We start from the raw sequence: 18,855 nt of genomic DNA on the forward strand, positions 1-18,855 counted from the left end.
GGGGTGGGCAGAGGGAGAGGGAGAAGCAGGCTCCCCACTGAGCAGGGAGCCTGGGATCATGACCTGTGCTGAAGGCAGATGCTTCATTAACTGAGCCACCCAGGTGCCCCTGCTACCTGACTTTTTACAGTCACTTTCTATTTATGGGAAGTGATGTTGGTGATTTAGGTAAGAACATAAAATTTCATCACAGAATATATTCACTTTAGTAAATGAATTGATTTTACAAAAAACAAAAACAGCAAGATGACGCCAGACCTATGTGCTTGCTTGCTGTGTCCCAGACATGCCATCCACACTGCTGCCTCTGACTCAGGCTTTTCACTGTCTCCTCTGTTTTAGAACACCCTTCCCCTTGTTCCCTGGAGGTCCAGCTGCAGGGTCCCCTCCTGGAAGGGACCTTCAGAACCACAGCAGACAGGGATGAGGGGTGCTGGGGCCAATGCAGAGAAAGGGTCCTTTGAGCCACTGGGGTTCAGAAGGGGCCACATCCAAGAGCCAGTCAGCTGGAGAAGAGGTGTTGGCAGGTGGATGTGAGCAGCAAAGAAAGGCTCGGGCACCTCCCTGAGCCTCAGTCTCCCCCCACGCCCAAGGGGGCTAACAGGCCTGGGTCAGCTCAGAGCGGCTGGGACTCAGCACCAACATTGAGCATCCGTTACAGGCCCAGGCCCTTCCCTCAAGTCCTTCTCAAGGCCTGTGAGTCCATTGCCTGGGCTCCAGACTGCCTCTCTGACCTTGTGTCTGATTCTTCCCATACTCTCCATACTCCCCTCTCACTCCTGCCTCAGGGCTCTGTGCTTGCTGTGGTCCCACTGGGAATGCTTATCCTCCGGGCCTTCCTCTGGTGGCCGTCCTGTCCCCCCTCCCCTGGCTGCTCGCCATGCACTCACTGTACCAGAGCCTCATTTGATGTCCTGTGCCATTTATCTGAGTGTGAAGTTCTCACGTGCCTTTTATCTACTTGCTCATCACCCGTCTTCCCCACATGGCCGTGAGCTCCTTTGGGGCACAGTTTTTTCAGTCCTGCTTGCAGCTGTGCCCCCAGCATCTGGACCAGGGTTCTGTCAATCAGTGCTTGCTGGGTGAACACGGGGACAGGTGGATGGGTGGATGCACGGATAGTTGGCTGAGGGAATGACAGTCACTGGGAGGTCGCTGGCTGCAACAGCCCATGGAGGAGGGTGGAGAGAGTACTTGGCAGTGTCTGGCAACCAGCTGAGGCTGACAGCGGTGACCAGGCTGCTCTGTGGCCTGGCCAGCCAGGCAGCAGCTGCCAGGGAGCAACATGGCCTGTTTTGTGAGGGGAACAAGTGTCTTATTTACACGGAGAATGAATATAAGACTGTGTGAAGAGCACATTTGCCAGTGAGATGTGTGAAGGGAGGACTGGGGATGAAAGCTCTAACTGTTCCTGCGCTGAGAATCTTTCAGCCCCACAGGCCTCCTGCTAGGTTACTCCTCCAGTCCTGACCGCCTCATCATGGTGGGACCCCTGCCCTGGGAGGGCTCACCACCCTCCTGTGAGCACTCAGGGTCAGCTGCTCCTAGTTTCCTCTCCCGTTAAATCTTCTGATGGCTCTTATGGCCTCCGCCCTCCTTTGGTGCTTTCCCTCCTCCCCATCCTGCACTGGGACCACCCAGACCTCCCCACTGCCCTGCCCACCCTGCAGGCCACTTGCTCCGTCTGGCTCTGAGTCCCTCTCTGTGTGGCACCTGCTCACCAGGTCACGTTCCTCTCCTGCTCCCGTTGTCCTCAGGGCTGAGTCTCTACCATGTTGGCAGCTGTGTGATCTGTCCTCAGGACTAACCTCAGTGGGTGTGTCTCCCTCCTGTGAGTAGAGCCAGGATGACCACCCCTGTGGCTCCTGCTCAGGTGTGGGCCTGGAGGGAAGGGGCTCTCATAAGCACCGTGAAGCCTCTCCAAATCAAAGCCCTTGAGTCCCAGAAAGTGGAGGACAGCCTGGGTCAGAAGGCCATGGCCCTGGTTCCAGGATGAGGGAACCCCACTATGAGACACTGGCCACGGAGGCCCTCCATTCTAGGCCTGCCCTCCGTTCACCTCCTCAGGGAGGAAGCACCCAGTGGAAGGAGCATAGGGGAGAAAAACCATTCACAGCTCAAGTCTTGTGGCTCCTGAGCTATAAGAGCCTGGGACTTTCGGGTTCCCCCAGCCGCACCCACAAAGGCAAGGCTCAGGCAGGAGTCATCTGGGGCCTGCAGCCTGGAGCAGGCAGGACAGGGGGCATCTCACATTCAGATGCAGAATGGAGGACGGCGTGGGGCAACCAGGATCACGGTCCTCCCTCCCCATAGCCTGGGGCCAACATCACCCTTTTGGAGGGCAGGAGACCCTGGAGTTGACAAGCATCCTGAGGAACTCGGAACCTGCCTTTTTGGCCGAGGGCCTTGTTTTCAGGAACCCTGGCGGCACTGGGCACACCGACTCTACCGCCCCATCTCCCCGCTGGTCAGCCTGGGCCACAATGGCACGCCCAATTCTGCAGCAAAAACAGCAGGTTCCGTCTTGGAGCATCTGCGGGAGACACCCACGCCTCCCGACAGACACCTCACGGGCACCTTCGGGGAGGAGGAACGGTCGGCAAAAATAAACACTTTTATTTCTCCCTGCAGCTTCTGGGAGTTGCTTCAAAGAATGGTCTGGGGAGGCAAGCCTGTGAGGCTGCAGCTGGCTCTGTGGCACCCAGGGGTGGGGGGCAGCATGTGGCCCACGGGGGGTCTGCTCCGCTGTCTGGCTGTGAGATAGCCCCCTCACCTGGCTGGGCCTCAGTTTCCATACCTGTAAAGTGGGCTCATCATACCTCCCCCACCCGGTAGGTAGACATACTTGGGTTGGGAGCAGGGTCAGTGCTGCACCCATATGTTCTGCCCACCCCGTGCCCCACTGCTCCCCAGGGTGGGCCTCGGAGAACCAGGGGAACCACCTTCTCTGCCAGCCATCTTCCTCATCACGCCCCAACAGCTGGGGGGCCGCCCCAGCCTGTCCCCCGCCTCCCCACAGGCAGGACTTGCTCCCAGGCCAGGCTGCCTGGCCTCCATCACCACTCGTATTGTCTTGTCCTCTCTCTGAGCCTGGCCACGTGCACGTGGGGCTGTCCCGGTCAGGGCCCGGGGATCCCAATCCCAGGGTGGCTGAAGAGGCTGGGCCCAGAGCGCAGGGGTGCCCCACATCAGCACAGAGTGGGGGCCGCACGGAGCTCACTCCCCAGAGCCACTCATTTCCTCCTAACTAGAGAGGTCCATCAAGGGTCTAGAGAATCTTAAAGGACAGAGAAATCATTTCATTTCTGTCCTGAATTTGGAAATTCGGGTGAATGAGTTGAGAACTGCACAACTTTTTGTTCACGGTGCCCAGTGACTGGGACACAGCTGCAAGGTCCAGACACATGGCAGTGGGTGGGGGTACCCAGAGGGTTGGGGAGCCGAGATGCCAGAACAGGTGCTCCCGGCCCTCCTCCCCATGGACAGTGGGAGCCGGGGACCCACCTCGAGCCCGAGTAGGGCCACTTATCCAAAAATAACTCCAAGAAGCAAGAAGCTGCCTTGAAATACTCGTCATTCTTGCTGTAAGAGAGGGCTCTCATGGCTGAACTTTAACAAATTCGTCATCATCTTTTCTGGGAAGAACAAGGGGAGATGGAGTCATCCGTGTGAGAATAAAACAAAGAAGCATACTGTTTTCCTCTGGCTTCTCTCAGAAACATCCAGCAGACAGAGAAAAGGCCGTTGTCAGAAAGTCAGGGAAGCTGTGTGTATGTGTGTGTGTGAGCCACCCCCCAGCCTGGTGGCTCCACTCGCAATTGTGAGTTCAGTTCCCTGCCCTGTCCTGGGCCACAGGCCGACATCAGGGCTACGGTGCACAAACACACCATTGTGAGTCGGCTTCTCTCAAGACCTGCTGAAAAGCAGTTCTGTCCTTATGTGCAGTTCACAGAAGGGAAGACTGAGGCTCAGAGAGAAGACCTGACCTGTGCTGGGTCACCCAGCTCAAATGGCTCTCAAATTGATCGGCAGACTTTTACCGTCTTCTGCAAATGGGTCCAGGGTAGCCCGAAGCAGGGACCGGCTCTGATTTGGGCGGGTCTCCACATAGGAACACCCCAGGCAGCTCCCGTGGGGAGGGGCCCCGGCTGGATGGTAGGCTACTCAGACCACAGACCCTAGGGGCTACCCCACTGCACGGGGTTAGCCCCAGGTCCCCGGACAGAACAGGGTCTCCTGGGCCACTGACCTGTAAGATGGTCAAAGAGGTGCTGCCGGGATCCAAGTCTTGCCTAAAGGCCACACAGCCACTTGCGGAGCAGTGCAGAAGCCAGCGAACCCCTGTTTCGGGGGCCAGGACCACTCACCACTGGTCAGCTGTGGGCATTGGACAATCGTCACCACTCTCTGCATCCAGGGGCACTCATAGATGCCCTAGCTCCTGGTCAGTCTGCATACCTCCTGTGCTCAGGCTGGCAAGAACCTTCACCCAGAGAAGTCCCTGACCTGAGAGCTCCCACAGACCTGCTCCACCCTCCCCAGCCCCGGAGCCCCCACAGAGCTTCCTAATGAAGTGGACACTGGTGTGCTGCCCCATATCGGTGAAGGGGAGGGTACAGATATGAACCGGCCACTACGCTCCAGTGAAAGTCACAGTCCAAACATGGCCAATACATGCGTGCCTAAACATGGGCACGTGGGCATCAGAAAGCAGAACGAGCCTCAGCGCACAGGGGACGGCTTGTCTCCCTCCCACCAATTCAACAGAGCCCCCAGCAGGAGCAGTTGTGAAGGGGGGGGGGTCATCGTGATCACAGCGTGATCACAGCGGCACGGCTGTCACCTGCACTGGCTCGTGCAGTCCTTGCCCACCTGTACCAGGTTGCTCTCTTGCTGTTTCCTGGGAGACAGCAGCGGTGGCTTACCCCCTGGACGAGGGAGCCAGGCTGTGGCACTGCATGACCCGGAACCCAGCTCACCGCACTCCGCGTGTGTGCACGTGGAAGCCCTGAAGGATGCTGGAGGAGGGAGGGCTCCCAGCAGGAGGAGGAGCAGTCCCAGGATTGGAGACACCTGGATGCCAGGTGCTGGCGGGTGATGCAGACAGGGCTCTCCCTGAGCACGCCTGTCCTGGGCAACCCCTTGGGTCCCTTGAAGAGCCCGGCCTCAGGCTTAGGGCCTTTGGGACATGAAACCATTTCAGCGTCTGTCGGTTGCGGCATTCCAGGGTCACTTCTGGGGTATGTCTAGGCCCTATGTAGCTATTCAGCTAATCACATTCCTCATATCAATTCACGTTTTAAAATTAGCATTGTTCTTACCAACACTATCTATGACCTCATGGGTCTAATGCACTGGGTATATGCTTTTTAAAATGTGTTAAAATAAACACATCAATATGTAATAACTCAACAGTGAACGAACACATTGTTGCACACTGCTGGCTGCCAAGGACACATGGCTGTCACATAGCGTAGATTTCTGGATCTCCTACCTGGGGTCTCTTAGGCAAACCAAGCTGGTTCCTCGACGTGCCTGGGCCTCAGTGGGTCACACCCTCAGGCAGCAGGTGGCTCTGGAGGCAGAGGCCATGGCTGCCCTCCCAGCCCCCATCCTGCAGCCCTCCCCACTTCCCGAGCACTCCTGCAGATGGAGGCTAGGGAGGGTGCTGGATGATCCAGCCACACTGAGTGCCTGCTTCAGTCTTGCAAACACATTCTGAGGAGCATCAGGCCTGTCATCAGGACGACTCTGGGTTCTGCCACCGGCTGCAGGCCGAGACAGCTGTCATGCGTCATACCTCCAGCCCTGTCAGGCTGCACTGGGCAGGAGGCAGGGATAGGGAGCCTGGCCTAAGGGCCACAGAGCGACTGGGGCTACTTCCAGAAACACCCACCCTGTGGAAACGATGTTTTTGGGGCCAGTGGCCTATCAGGTGCCTGGCTCAGCAGCCCCAGTGCTTTCCCCCTTGGGGAAAAGAGGCTGGCTGCCTCCCACCCAGCACAGGGGCTGGCGTGCTGTTGTCCCTAATTACTCAAGCTGATTTCACTGAAGGCTCATGCTCTGCTCACCTAGCAGCTTCCCCAAGAGAGTAAGCTTCTAACTGGCTCCATTTTTAGCCTCGTCTGTGCTCCAGCAGCCCCAGTGAGGGCCCTCAGGTGAGTCTGTGCACCATCCCCTGGCCACGCTGCAGCAGGTGGACCGCGTGAGGTCGGGGTGTGGCAGGCGCTGGCAGGCCAGGGGGAGACTGGGTTTGCCTCTGGGCTCCACGCCAAGACTTGGTCCTGCAGCAGCTGCCCAGGGTCAGGGTCACTGCAGCTTCTTCCTGCCCAGCATCTGTCCCTCCTTCTTCTGTCTACAAAACCCGTTGTGTCCTCCCTCTCCAGCCTGGGATAGAAGGGCATATGGCCCTGGTTGCCTACCCAGGGCAGGAACTGCCTTGGCTGACAACGGTTTGAGATGGGTGTGGGATCCAGGCCTGGGCACCCAGTACATTTCATCCCTCCAGCCTTTGAAATAGACTCATGGTAGGCATAGTACCGAGACTCAGTTCTTGGAACATTTACTAACATTCATTATTGCACTGTGTCTTTCTGCTCAGGTCAAGGAAAGCCTAGGAAATAAGTGTGAAGCTGCTGGGACCTCCTCGTACCCACCCTTGAGCCCACATGGAGAAAGCAGAGCCAAGAGGCAGAGAGATGGACACTGGGTCCTAGATCTAGCTATGCCTGGCTTTTTATTTACAGACACAAACACATTTTCTCTTTGAGCTTAAGTCTGATTAAATTGAGATTCTACACATGCCATACAGAGTCATAACACCCCAGACTATTGATGTGGGTAGAATATACCCACATGGAATACACCATCCCTAGCAGGCAGTAGCTATGCTGCATAGGCAACAGGCTTTGGAACCAGAGGGTGATTGTGGGCTTGGTCCTTGTTGGCTGGGACACTTGGAGGATGTCACTTGCCCTCTCACATTCTTGCCTGTAGAACGGGCCTAATGACCCCAGCTCCCAGGCTGATGTGCAGAGGTGACATCTGGTTAAACTCAGTGACAGGAAGAATCAGCCTTGGAAAGCACATTCTGGGAGTGTGTGTAGGGGCTCAGCTAGCACCCAGGCCCAGAGAAAGGAGCAAGCCAAGGGGAGCAAGGCTGCTGTGGCTTCAGTAGGGTGACAAGGAATCTCGTTGTGGGGCACAGGATGGGGAGAAGGCAGGGCCTGGGCTGTGGAAGAGATGGATTTGGTCATGTGCTGCAGAATGATCCCTGGAGGATCTCTGACTGTTGCAACAAGAGTGGGTGGAGGGAGAGCCAGGGGAGTGAAACAGGCAGGAGTCAGGGGATAGAGAGAAGTGGCTGCATTCTGGCCAGATTGGGAAGGTGACACCCACAGGCTATGTTGATGTTTGGATGGCAGAGGCATCACTGATGGGCAGGGTCCTCAGCTACTCAGGTAGCACTTGACCACCTGGCTGACATAATGAGGATGAGGGAGATTTCGGGGAGGAGAGACTGGGGAGGGGGGGGGGTGCAGCAGGAGAATGCTTGGGGAAGGGAAGGGGTCTTGGAGGCCCAGAGCGGGGGCAGTGCAGGAAAGAAGGACTGACCAGGGGGCCCAGGGTACAGAGATGTGCAGGGGAGCATGAGGCAGTGACCCCATGGGTGATGCCTGAGGCTCTGAGGACCCTCCCAAGAACAGCTAGTGGATGGCATGAAGGCAGAAGCCAGCCTAGATCAGCACCTTTGACCTCAGACCCAGCAATTACTTGGGACCCAATCCAGTGTGGGTATAACCATCAGTAGTACCACCTTGGGCTGAAAATGAGGAGCGCCCAGAAACAGAACACTGGTTAACAAAGTGTGGGCCTGCTCTTCAAGGGACTATACCACCTGGCTGTCAGAGGAGCACAGGAGATTCTGAGAAGAATGTCTTCCAGCTACCACAGTGAGAAAAGCCAGTGATAACTCAGGCTCTGCTTAGTATGAAATGGATCTCTGCAGAAGAAAATTCTACCTCCATGCACCCAGAGAAGCCCTAGTATGTTTAGTGACAAGAAGGATTATTTCATCACATAATGGGATGGTAAGTGGTTTTAGTTTCTGCTTTACCCCTTTCTGGTTTTTTTTTCCTTTAAAAGGAAAAGAGAGCAAACAGGTGATGGGTGTAGAGTGCGGGGTACCGCAGGTGGGCGGGAGTGCTGGTCACCCTGCAGGCTGTCAGGAGCAGGGGGCCTCTTGTGGGAGCTGCACCTGTCTGCTGCTTCAGGGAAAACCAGCCAATTCCACTAAAAGGCCTCTCTCTCCAGCCACTTAAGAGTCTGTGGTGGTAATAACATGCAGAAGCAGGGAGGGCGCATTTGTGTTTAACAAAGGCAGGGATGATGGATTCCAAGTCATTTGTCAAAGCAGAGGCTGGTGTGCAGGGTGGCCTGGCTGCTGCCTTCAGACACACAACAGCTGCAAGGCCACCTCTTTGCTAAAACCAGAGCTGCCACCACCACTCTTTGACATGACTCCCATGAGCCAAAGTAGTCGGAAGACAAATGGCCATTTAGGGCCATTTGTGGACATGTGCAAGCACTTTACAGTTTTAACAGATATCATCACTCCTGGGTCCTAGGTCCCTGCCCCCAGGCTTGGAGAGCCGAGCCCCAGCCCCATGGTGGCCCCACGTTGGCCACCAGTGAACAGCCAAGTCCACTTGCACAAGCAGGGCCCCAGGGGTCCTCAGCTTCTCTTTCAGCCTTAGTGAGTTGCTTGTTTCTTCTTTTTTTTTTTTTTTTAAGATTTATTTGCTTGAGAGAGAGAGCGCGTGCATAAGCAGGGGAGGGGCAGAGAGAGAAGGAGAGAGAATCCTCAGACTCCCCACTGAGCGCATGGAGCCCCACACGGTGCCTGATCCCAGGACCCTGAGATCATGACCTGAGCTCTTATCAAGAGTTGGACACTTAGCCAACTGAGCCACCCAGACACCCCTGTTTTGTATGGGTTTTTTCCTAAGTTTTTATTGAAGTATAGCATCTGTCCTGAAATGCACACAGATTTGAGATGTGCAGCCAGGTGAGCGCTCCCAGAGCAAACATACCTGTGTAACCAGAACCCACGTCAAGAACACACTTTCAGCTCCCCAGAAGTCCAGCCTGAGCCTCTCGATTTCACTAACCCTTCATTTCATCTGGAAAGAAACAAACATGAAGAGGGATTCCCACATGGGGAGACCATTGCAGTTCAAAACACCCAAACCCCAAGACACGCCGAGCCCAGAGGGATGCTTGGAGTAAACTAGGGAGAGAGAATATGAGATGGGCCTCGCGTGCCTGGCCCCATGTGGCTGAGGTGGGCTGAACACAGTGCTCAGCCCCACCCAGGTCTACACAAAGGATCAGGAACATGCTAACCACGTGGGTAAATAGACTATTTTCAGGACACATGGGTGGCTCAGTGGTTGGGCATCTGTCTTTGGCTCAGGTCATGATCCTGGAGTCCTGGGATCGAGTCCCGAATCCGGCTCCCTGCAGGGAGCCACTTTCTTCTTCTGCCTATGTCTCTGTCTCTCTATGTGCCTCTCATGAATAAATAAAATCTTTAAAAAAATTTTAAAGGAAAGACTTTTGCTTTTCACTGACATATCTTTAAATATAATTGACCATTAAAAGCAAAAATCATGTAGTACAGCATTTGTAAATATGTGGGCAGCCTTGTATGGCAACCATACAGCATAATTACAAGCTGAATTATGTCCCCCTCTCTCTGACCCTTTTCTCCCTACCTCCACCAAATACATTGAATTCCGAAGCCCCAGTATTTCAAACTGCGACGTTATTTGGAAATAGGCTCTCTACAGATGTCATCAGTGAAGATGAGGTGATTCTAGAGTAGGATGGGCCTCTACTCCAATGTGACTGGTGTTCTTATGAGAAGATGGCCATTTGAAGACCCAGACACTCTAGAACGACATCATGTGACACTGAAAGTCCAGATAGGACCCCAAGCCAGGGAACGTCAAAGATTCTGGTAAAGAAAATCAGGAGGAGGTTTCAGATGAAGCATGGCCCTCTGGTACCTCGGCTTGGGACTTCTATGCTGTGAGAAAAGAAATTCCCATTGTTTTAAGCCATCCCAGTTTGTGGTATGCTGTTACACAGTCCTAGGAAATGAGTGGGAGTGAAGAGGTCAAGAGGGAGAATGGAAGTGTGCTGGCACCAGGTTGTCACACTACCTGGGAAGTCGCATAAATATCACTTGATAGTAGATTGTGGTATGCTAAAAATGTGGGGGCAAGAATTCTAAGATACACATCCCTCCCCCAGCCTCCTACCCTTGGTATAATGCCCTTTTGAGTGTGATAGATTGCAATCCAGTGATTAGCTTCTGTTACATGGCAGAGGTAAAGGGAGTTATGCAAATTTAATCAGAGCTTTTAATCAGTTGACTTTGAACAAATCTAGATTATCCTTGGTGAGCCTGACCTAATCAGGCAAGCTCTTTTAAAAGAAGGTGAAGAGGTCAGAGACTCACTTCAGAGGCTCTCCTGGGGTCCCTGAAGAAGTAAGCTGCTATGAGATCTATAGCTGCAGGGAAATTACTTCCATCACCATCTACATGAACTTAAAAGGGGACCCCTCTGATGAGACCCCAGCTTCAGACTTGTGAGACTCTGAGGAGAGAACCCAACTAAGCTGTCCTTGGAACCTGATTCATGGAAACACTAAAATAATAAATATTTATTGTCTTCTGCTGCCAAGATTGTTTTAATGTTTTAAGCAGCAGCAGCAGAAAAGTGATACGATATATTTTATAGTACCTAAATCAAGTACTAAACTAATACAACAAAGGAATATAGCTAGTAAGTCAACAAAGGAGGTGAAAAAAGAAGTCAGAAAAAAAGGGACACCTGGGTGGCTCAGCGGTTGGGTGGCTGCCTTTGGCTCAGGTCGTGATCCTGGGATCTGGGATGGAGTCCTGCATCGGGCTCCTATGAAGAGCCTGCTTCTCCCTCTGCCTATGTCTCTGCCTCTCTCTCTCTCTCTCTCTCTCTGTATGGCCCTCATGAATAAATAAATAAATCTTTAAAAAGAAAAGAAAGAAAAAGAAGATATAAGAAACAAAGAACATATGAAACAAAAAATATGGGATGCCTTTGATGGCTCCATTGGTTGGGTGTCCAACTCTTGGTTTTGGTTCAGGTCATGATTTTGGGGTTGTGGGATCGAGCTACCAATTTCATTAGGTGTCATCAGTGGCATGGTGCTTATACAGATACAGGCTGTCAATGTCAGAGTCCCAGCCAGGATACGACCAGGTGGGAGCACAGACACAGGAAGGTGAGCCAAGATCTGATGGCTGGGAGACAGGGACATGGTGGCAGATAATATGTGCCCTATTCTTTATATTATTATTATTATTATTAATATTATTATTATTATTACTACTACTACTACTTAAGTAGGCTGCCTTCAAGCATTCAGTATGGAGCCTAACAGCAGGCTTAAGCTCATGACCCTGAGATCATGACCTGAGCTGAAATCAAGAGCCACCTAGGCACCCCTGACCTACTCTCTACATGTTTACATTTTTAAAAGTTTCCATAAGAAATCGTTTAAAAAAGAAAAAAGAGGAAGGTCTGTGGTTTTCTCCCTGAAGGTCCCATGGCCCGGGGCTGTGGTGTGACCTTGGGATGCGCTTCCGGACTGAGCCAGGGATGAAGGTAGCAGCAGGAAGGGATGCAGGCTTCCTCATTAAGGTGAGTGGCAACACTGATGATCAGTGCATTACATGCGATGTGCACCTGTCAATGGCTCTGCTCCTGGAATCGGTTACAGCACAATAACCCACTTTGTTCCCCCTCCTTACGCTCACTGTTTGCAAAATTTAAGGACATTTTCTCTGGCAAACATTTCAAAACTGCAACATGCAGACACTTAAGGCCCTTTTCATCATCCAAAGTGCTAATACAATTTGGCTGCGTTCATGCAGAAACATCTGTTTTCAATCCATAGGCCACTGGGGACCTGCACTTCATGCCCGGGTGCAGCTGTCACATACTCTGTCATCTCTTGCACAATCCCCCTTGCACACATACACACAAACCACCATGTGGACAATGTTTTATCCTGAAGCAGCCCGGGTGTCAGAGCTGCTGAGCTGTGATTGCCCCTGGTATGGTCAGGACATGGCATCCTTGGGGGACCAATGGGGGGTCACCATTAAGTCTCAAAGGACTGGGGAGTTCAACCATTTTCCTGTTGATGTATCACAAGTAGATCTCGCCTCCCAACAGGGGTGTCAATGCATGGTTAGCCTTCTCCGAGGATTAGAGGCAACCTCTCCCCCAAGTCGCCTGCCCAGGGTGGGTCTGGGCATGTAATCTAGCCCAGAGCCCCAGCTCCTTCCTCCTGGCCCCTCTCCCTGCTCCTCTTGCATTTGTGTCTGCTGAGGGCTGACAAGGGAACGAGGGGCTGGCTAGTTAAGAGGGTAAGAGGGCCTGGAGCCCTCCTGCACACTGTATACCCCATGGTGCACTTCCAGCCTGTGGGCATTGTGGCAGCGACAGTGGTCCACTGTCTCTCCTTGAGCTGCTCAAGTCAAGATGCAGAGAGCAGGCATTGACCTGCTGGGGTGTCTGATCGTGGGTGGAGGGGGGTGCCTGTTCCCATAAATCCTTCCTCTCCTACCTGACCTCCTGATTGACCTCCCAGAGCAGCTGCGTCATGGGATCCCCCAGGGAGCCTCCCTAGAATTGACCCCAACTGCAGCCCTGTCTCACCCAGGTGTGAGTTCAGGGACACCCTAGGCCCCACACCAGGGTCTGCTGGTGACCCGTAATTTGATTGATTTAGTGGTCTTCCAAGAGGAAAGTGTGTGTCACCAGAGTGCAGACCAACATGAGGAGTATGGGAATCTCAAATAAATTCATTAAAAATATTTTATCTAATGCATATAATTCAATGGCAAACCCCCCAAACAATCCAATTAAATGGATTAATTATAATTAATTAATGGTTAATAATTATACTTCATTGAAAAAGTGGGTTGAGGGCAGCCCTGGTGGTTGAGGGCAACCTTCGGCCCGGGGTTGTGATCCTGGAGACCTAGGATCAAGTCCTGCATTGGGCTCACTGTATGGAGCCTGCTTCTCCCTCTGCCTGTCTCTCTCTCTCTCTCTCTCTCTCTCTCTCTCTGTGTGTGTCGCATGAATAAATAAATAAAATCTTTTAAAAAAGTGCGTTGAGGATCTGAATAGATATTTTTTACAAAAAAGATATACAGATGGCCAAGAGGCACATGAAAAGATGTCAATGTCACCCATCATCAGGGAAATGCAAATCAAAACCACAATGAGATAGCACTTCACACCAGTAAAAATGACTAGGATCAAAAAGACAAGAAATGACAAGTGTTGGTGAGGATGTGGAAAAAAGGGAACATTTGTCGCAGTTGGTAGAATGTCAATTGGTGCAACCAATATGGAAGGGAGGATGAAGGTTCCTCAAAAAACTAAAAATTGAACTATCATATGATCCGGCAATTCCACTTCTGGGTATTTATCCAAAGGAAACAAAAACACTAACTTGAAAATACCCCCATGTTCATTGTATCATTATTTACAATAGCCAAGATATGGAAACAACCTAACTGTTCACTGATGGACAAATGGGTAAAGAAAATGTGTTATATCACAGCTAAGATCATCCTGAATGGTGAAAACCTGAGAGCTTTTCCCAAAGGTCAGGAACAAGACAGGGACATCCACTCACACCACTGTTAGTTAACATAGTACTGGAAGTCCTAGCCACGGCGACCAGAGAAGAGAAAGAAATAGAAGGCATCCAAATTAGTAAGGAAGAAGTGAAACTTCCACTATTTGCAGATAACATGATACTGTATACAGAGAACCTGAAAGACTCCACCAAAAAACTACCAGAACTGATAAATGAATTCAGTAAGGTCGAAGGATAAAATCAACGTATAGAAATCCACTGCATTTCTATACACTAATGATGAAATAGCAGGAAGAAAAATTAAGAAAACGATCTCATTCACAACTGCACCAGGAATAAACTTAACCAAAGATGTGAAAAACCAGAACTGAAAAATATAAAACAGTGTTGAAAGAAATTGAAGACAACAAAAGAAATGGAAAGACATTCCATGTTCATTGATTGGAAGAGCAAATGTTAAAATGTCTCTACCCAAAGCAATCTACACATTTAATGCAATCTCTCTCTCTCTCTCTCTTTTTTTAAGATTTTATTTATTCATAGACACACACACATACAGAGAGAGAGAGAGAGAGAGAGGCAGAGATACAGGCAGAGGGAGAAGCAGGCTCCATGCAGGGAGCCCAATGTTGGACTCGATCCTGGGTCTCCAGGATCACACCCCAGGCTGCAGGTGGCACCAAACTGCTGCGCCACCAGGGCTGCCCTTTAATGCAATCTCTATCAAAATACCAACAGCATTTTTCACAGAACTAGAACAAATGATCCTAAAATTTGTATGGAACCATAAAAGATTCTAAATACCAAAGCTATGTTGAAAAAGAAAAACCAAATGGGAAGTATCACAGTCCCAGACTTCAAGTAATAGACAAAGGTGTAGTAATCAAGACAGTATGGTACTGGCACAAAAATAGACACACAGATTAAGGAAACAGAATAGAAGGCCCAGAAATAACCCCATAATTGTATGGTTAGTTAAACTTTGATGAAGGAAGAAAGAGTATTCAAAGGGAAAAAGACAGTCTTTTTAACAAATGGTGCTGGGAAAACTGGACAGCTACATGCAAAAGAATGGAATTGGACCACTTTCTTACTATACACAAAAATAAACCCCAAATGGATTACAGACCTAAGTGTGAGACCTGAAATCATAAGAATCCTAGAAGACTGCATAGGCAGTAATCTTTCTGACATCAGCAGTAGCAATTTCTTACTAGACATGTCTCCAGAGGCAAGGGAAACAAAAGCAAAATAACCTATTGGGATTACATCAAAATAAAAGGCTTCTAAACAGCAAAGAAAAAAAATAATCAAAACTAAAAGGCAACCTACTGACTAGGCGAAGATATTTGCAAATGACACATCTGATAAAGGGTGAGTGTTCAAAATATATGAAGAACTGATACAAGTCAGCACCAAAAGAGCAATCTAATTAAAAATGGGCAGAAGGGGGATCCCTGGCTGGCTCAGGAGTTTAGTGCCTGTCTTTGGCCCAGGGCAGGATCCTAAAGCCCCGGGATCGAGTCCCACATCGGGCTCCCAGCATAGAGCCTATCTCTCCGTCTTTCTGTGTCTCTGCCTCTCTCTCTCTCTATGTCTATCATAAATAAATAAAATATTTTAAAAAATGGGCAGAAGACATGAATAGGCATTTCTCTAAAAAAAGACATCCAGATGACCAACAGACACATGAAAAGATGCCCAGTATTACTCATCATCTGAGAAATGCAAATCACAATGAGATATTACCTCACACTTGTCAGAATGGTAAAACCAAAAGACTAAGAACCAACAAGTGTTTGTGAAGATGCGGAGAAAGAGGAACCTTCATGCATTGTTGGTGGGAATGCAAACTGGTGCAGCCGCTGTGAAAGACAGTATCTTCAAAGACAGCATTCCTCGAAAAACTAAAAACAGAAGTACCCTATGATCCAGTAATCACACTACTGGGTATTTACCCAAAGAATACAAAAATGCTGATTTGAAAGGATATATGCACCCCTGTTTATAGCAGTATTATTTACAATAGCCAAATTATGGAAGTCGCCCAAGCATCCACAGATGAATAGATAGAGAGGATGTGGTCTATACACAGTCACACACACACACACACACACACACACACACACACACACACATACACACACCGTGGAGTATTATTCATCCCTAAACATAATGAAATCTTGTCATCTGCAACAATATGGATGAATCTAGAGAGTATGATGCTAAGTGAAATAAGCCAATGAAAGAAAGACAAATACCATATGATTTCACTCATATGTCGAATTTAAGAAACAAAACAAAGGAAAAATAAGGGACAAACCAAGAAACAAACTGCTAACTATAGAGAGCACACTGATGGTCACTCGAGGGGAGGTGGGTAGGAGGATGGAAGAAACAGGTGATGGAGATAAAGGAGGGCACCGTGTGATGAGCACTGAGTGATGTAAAGAACTGAGCACTGAGTGATGTAAAGAACTGTTGAACCACTATATTGTACCCTGGACACTAAAATAACACTGTATGTTAACTACACTGGAATCAAAACTTAAAAAAAGAAAATGTGGTCTCTCTCTCTCTCTCTCTCTCTCTCTCACACACACACACACACACACACACAGGAATATTATGCAACCACAAAAAGAGAAAGAAACCTTGCTCTTTGCAATGATGTGGATGGACTTTAATGGCATAATGCTAAGTGAAATAAGTCAGGCAGAGAAAGACAAATACCATACGATCTCTCTTATATGTGGAATCTGAGAAAACCAAACTCATAGATACAGAGCACAAGTAGGTGATTGCCAGAGGGGAGGTCAGGGGTGGGTAAAATGGGGGAAGGAGGTCAAAAGGTATAGACTTCCAATTATAAAGCAAGTAAGTCCTGGGGTGTAGTCTATAGCATGGTGACTACAGTCAACATTGCTGTATTATATATTTGGAAGTTATTAAGAGAGTTGATCTTAACAGAAAGAAATTTCTCAGAAGTATGTATCCCTAAGCAATATATTATATAACGTGCTTGCTTCTCAGTTTTATAAACATGGTGTCATTTTGTCTATAGCGCCCTGTGACTTGTTTTTTTTTTTTTTCCTGCTGGACATGGTATTTCTGAGATGACGTCCATCAATATTTCTACCAGTCTGCTCTGTGACTTTTTCCATTTTCCTGACACAAGAGCTTGGTGTGTTCCACTTGTTGCTCCCAAGGGCAGGGCTCAGGGAGCACATGCACACACGCACACACAATTCTCTGGACGTACCAATTTCTACTACCACAGGTAGACTAGAGCGGTTTCTATTGATCCGCCTTGTCTCCAGCATTCTTACTACCACACATAACTAACTTTTTAATTGAATGAGCAGGCAGTGGTGCTGCTTCCTTAAATATTTGATAGAATGCACTGGGCCAATCACCTGGGCCTGATTTCTTTCTGGGAGGGTTTCTAATTATAAATCAAATTCCTTTAACAGAAGAATCCTATTCAGATTTTCTATGACTCCTTGTATCAAGTTTGGGAAGCTATGTCTTTCAAGGCATTTGTCCCTTTCATCAAATGTACTGGTATGAAGTTCTTCATAAAAAGCAAAAATGAATGATTGGGACTTCATCAAGATAAGAAGCTTCTGCACAGCAAAAGAAACAGTCAACAAAACTCAAAGACAACTTACAGAATGGGAGAAGATATTTGCAAATGACCTATCAGATAAAGGGCTAGTTTCCAAGATCTATAAAGAACTTATTAAACTCAACAGCAAAGAAACAAACAATCCAATCGTGAAATGGGCAAAAGACATGAAGAGAAATCTCACAGAGGAAGACATAGACATGGCCAACACGCACATGAGAAAATGCTCCGCATCACTGGCCATCAGGGAAATACAAATCAAAACCACAATGAGATCCCACCTCACACCAGTGAGAATGGGGAAAATTAACAAGGCAGGAAACCACAAATGTTGGAGAGGATGCAGAGAAAGGGGAACCCTCTTACACTGTTGGTGGGAATGTGAACTGGTGCAGCCACTCTGGAAAACTGTGTGGAGGTTCCTCAAAGAGTTAAAAATAGACCTGCCCTACGACCCAGCAATTGCACTGCTGGGGATTTACCCCAAAGATACAGATGCAGTGAAATGCTGGGACACCTGCACCCCGATGTTTCTGGCAGCGATGTCCACAATAGCCAAACTGTGGAAGGAGCCTCGGTGTCCATCGAAAGATGAATGGATAAAGAAGATGTGGTCTAGGTATACAATGGAATATTACTCAGCCATTAGAAACAACAAATACCCACCATTTGTTTTGTCGTGGATGGAGCTAGAGGGTATTATGCTGAGTGAAGTAAGTCTATCGGAGAAGGACAAACATTATATGGTCTCATTCATTTGGGGAATATAAAAATTAGTGAAAGGGAATAAAGGGAAAGGAGAGAAAATGAGTGAAAATATCAGTGAGGGTGACAAAACATGAGACACCTAACTCTGGGAAATGAACTGGGGGGGGTGGAAGGGGAGGAGGGCGGGGGGTGGGGGTGACTGGGTGACGGGTACTGAGGGGTGCACTTGATGGGATGAGCACTGGTGTTATGCTATATGTTGGCAAATTGAACTCTAATTTAAAAAAAAGGAAAAAAATCCCTTGTGATCCCTTTCATGTCTGCAGGGTTTTGGTAACTTGTGTTTTCTCCTAGTCACTCCTGAATCTGTCAGTTTTATCAATTCTTTCAAAAGGGTTTTTTTTTTTCCTCTTGTTTTCTGTTTTATTCACTTTCCTATCTCATGAGATAATTTTAAAAAAATATATTTTATTTATTTATTCATGAGAGACACAGAGAGAGAGGCAGAGACACAGGCAAAGGGAGGAAGAAGCAGACTCCCTGCAGGGAGCCCATGCGGTACTTGATCCCAGGACCCCAGGATCACAACCTGGGCCAAAGACAGATGCTTAACCACTGAGCCCCCCAGGGGCCCGTGAGATAATGTTTATAAACAACTTGGCACACCCTGTCTGAGAGATAGTAAGCCCTCAGACAGGCACCTCCTGTTGCTTAGCACATGTCTGTCCAGTGGTCGGGTGGATGGAGAGACAAGTGGCTGAGCAGAGAGCAGAGAACCCTGAAATCCAGAA

At 49.3% G+C, this 18,855-nt stretch overlaps 1 protein-coding gene across 12 annotated transcripts in view; it reads right to left on the reverse strand.

Moving 5' to 3' along the window:
* Positions 1 to 18,855, reverse strand: part of RASGEF1C (RasGEF domain family member 1C) — an 83,258-nt gene that overhangs the window by 55,232 nt on the left and 9,171 nt on the right. For 3 of the 12 annotated variants that reach the window (XM_041764718.1, XM_041764717.1, XM_041764711.1), the window contains exons 2-3: positions 9,093 to 9,182; positions 4,250 to 4,377 (exon numbers count right to left, since the gene is read on the reverse strand). The exons of 4 other annotated variants lie outside the window; for them this stretch is intronic. The gene's annotated coding sequence lies outside the window, so the exon portion shown is untranslated. Of the gene's footprint in view, positions 1 to 1,721; positions 1,882 to 4,249; positions 4,378 to 9,092; positions 9,183 to 18,855 lie in introns of those variants that run through there. 5 more of the 12 variants (XM_041764712.1, XM_041764714.1, XM_041764713.1 and 2 more) reach the window with 4 other exon arrangements.

The sequence above is a fragment of the Vulpes lagopus genome, chromosome 7, assembly GCF_018345385.1.
Source record: "Vulpes lagopus strain Blue_001 chromosome 7, ASM1834538v1, whole genome shotgun sequence".
Classification (NCBI taxonomy): Eukaryota; Metazoa; Chordata; class Mammalia; order Carnivora; family Canidae; genus Vulpes; species Vulpes lagopus.